Consider the following 2,937-nt stretch of genomic DNA (forward strand, 5'->3'; position numbering starts at 1 on the left):
AACATTTAGAAAAATAATTATAACCAGAAAATAATTAAACTTTATGCCCTTGAACAAAGGACAAGAGGGATTGGTGGTTTACCTTTCTACTAAACTATCATGTTGTATATCCTGTTTTTTATTTTATTTTTTAAGATATACACACCACCTCAACTTATCTGCATTCCTAATTTTTCCGTACAAATCTTTATAATTCTAGATTTGCCCCCCAATTTTTTTTGTTCCTTCAAGTTCACCCTCATACCTTACTCTTGTAAGTATTTATTTAGATTTGTGTCAATATGTTTAAAAAAATCAAGTACTTATTTATACGTGGTTCGGTGATACCCTCAACTTATCTGTATTCTTAAAATTTCCGTACAAATCTTTATAATTCTAGATTTGCCCCCCAAATTATTTAGTTCCTTCAATTTTACCCTCATACCTTACTCTTGAAAGTATTTATTTAGATTTGTGTCAATATGTTTAAAAAAATCAAGTACTTATTTGTACGTGGTTCGGTGATACCCCTCAACTTATCTGTATTCTTAAATTTTCCGTACAAATCTTGATAATTCTAGATTTGCCCCCCAAATTATTTAGTTCCTTCATTTTACCCTCATACATTAGTCTTGTAAGTATTTTTTTAGATTTGTGTCAATATGTTTAAAAAAAATCACGTGCCAACGACTCTGCTGGGGATCGAACCCAGAATCTCTGGTTCCGTAGACCAGCGCCTTATCCATTGGGCCACAGAGTCATTTGTGCTTGATCTTCATTTTTTATAAATAAGTTATAATGCTTTTCTCAAATTTTCTCCACATTTCCCCCCATTATCGAAAAAAAATCGAGGTATTTCACACGGAGGTAGTTTCATCCTCAAAACACCAGAAACGCATCAAAAGTCCGATTTTTTATCTGCATTTAATTCTGTGTCTTGTTTTATTGCAAATTTTCAGTGAATAAACTGCTTTTGGGGGTGTTAATTTGATTTGTTTCAAGTTGGAACTGGAAAAGTTTCTCCTTTAGTAAGCACGAAATACCTGAAAAAGTTTAGATTTTTATTTCTGTTACCCTATTCGTTTGAAATTTAAATGCTGTTTTGGCTAATCTGCTATTAAATTATATTCCGGTCAAATGATGATCATGAGCTAAGTTACTGCTAGTTCTACTGACAATGTTAGCTTGTATCTTGATTTTTATTTCAACTCTTGAATAATGCAGTGCTCATTTGGTGCGTTAGATTCCAATTTCTTGTTTGAACGGCAGGACATTCAACTTTGGGATAAATTGAGTTGGGGTTTTATTTTTAAAATTTACTGGCTACCTTGCGGGTCATACGACTCCTTACAGCACATTATGAACTAATCTTGAAGAACTTTGGGATTAATTAAACATGCTTCCTAGTATTAATTTCATGTGTCTCACTTCATACCCGATTCAGTGCAATCGCTCTTATATCTCCGGTTATAGAACACGTATATGTGATCGAAATACTAAGAACCCGTGTTTAATGAATGTTGCATGCTTGGATTTTCCGTCATACAATAGAGTGTCATGCACTCTTAGATGTAGATCTTCTCTAGAATGGTATTTTTATTTTCATTTCTAGACAGTCTTATGAATAGAGCAATCCGATTGACATGGCTATGCGCAAATGTGGGTTATTTGTTTTCAAGGCCATTTCTTCAGGAAATGTGAGATTAAGAAGAATGTTAGTTACCATACAAATTCTCGTCGTTTTCATGCGTCTCTCATTGACATGTATGACCAAGTTGAAACTATAATGACATGGACCTGTTGTTGTTGATTGATTCATTGCTTTCATACTTCTTCCCCCTTGTGCCTCGAATCCATTTTCTACAAGGTTTCTTGTGTATTATCGAATATATTTCATTCCCTTGAGGATCCATGCATGTTGAGTGCCCTGCTCTACTTGTTTCTTATGGAGATATTAGATCCTGAAGTGCAAACATGGGTTTCGAGATTTATATTTTGTCATGGACACCATGCATATCGGTTCCCTAGATTTGCATGCATGCCTGCATGTCGCTTTAGGTTGAATTCCAACATTCTCAGGATTCATATTTTGTTGATATAATGTAAAACACCAGATTCCCAGGCTTTCCCATTGTACTTTTTGGTTGACTAAATTATATACGTAGTGTTTCTCATTCAATTAACTTAAATTAAACCAGTAATCCTAATTTCCTGACCACTCGTTAGGAATTTTAGGTCCTCTTGGTGACAAACGTTCCATTTTATTGTTGTGAACACCAATCTGGCTTGCTCTTGAGAAAAGTCCCTTCTGTCAAAAACTAAGATGACAGAAGAAAACAAAGTTGTGATCATATTTATTTCTTTCCTAAAGTAAAGTTTATGTAGAATGTGTAAAGAGACATTTCATTGGATGTCGATAAATAGAACAGACTTTGCATCAAAGAGAAATATCAAGTGATCTACTGCAACGTTTATTTCATGCAGAGAATTTGTCTTCACGACTGGGGCTTTAGCTCCAATTTTACATGAGGACTAGCCCACTGAAACATCTTCAACTAGTGCTCCATCAATTTCTGGATACACGAATATCCCAAATATTGAATAGTTATCCTTTCACACACACATGCATTAGTTAGCAAGAACTTAATGAATCCTATCCAGTAGCTTCTGTTGGAAGCTTTGTTCATGAAAAGGCAATTTTGCCTTTGTGAATAGTCACATATTGGAAAATGAGATGAATAGTAAAGGGTATATAATGGTTCTCTCCTTATTTGGCTTTGAATAGTGTTTTGGGTTTTGTGGGCTTTACATTTCTACCACACACGCGCGCGCGCCATGCCGCACACGCACATCTTTTTGCTTCTCAAACTTTTATTTTTGCACGTTTTACACGTTCTGTAACGGCTGCATGCGGGTAACGGAAGATTCGTGCGTAACGGTCCCTTGGATTCAGCGGGG

General features: G+C 35.2%; 1 non-coding gene across 1 annotated transcript; it reads right to left on the reverse strand.

The window, feature by feature from the left end:
- TRNAR-ACG lies at positions 667–739 on the reverse strand. Its single transcript has one exon. It is a non-coding gene; the product is annotated as a tRNA-Arg (tRNA).

This window comes from Asparagus officinalis, chromosome 6 (genome assembly GCF_001876935.1).
Source record: "Asparagus officinalis chromosome 6, Aspof.V1, whole genome shotgun sequence".
Classification (NCBI taxonomy): domain Eukaryota; kingdom Viridiplantae; phylum Streptophyta; class Magnoliopsida; order Asparagales; family Asparagaceae; genus Asparagus; species Asparagus officinalis.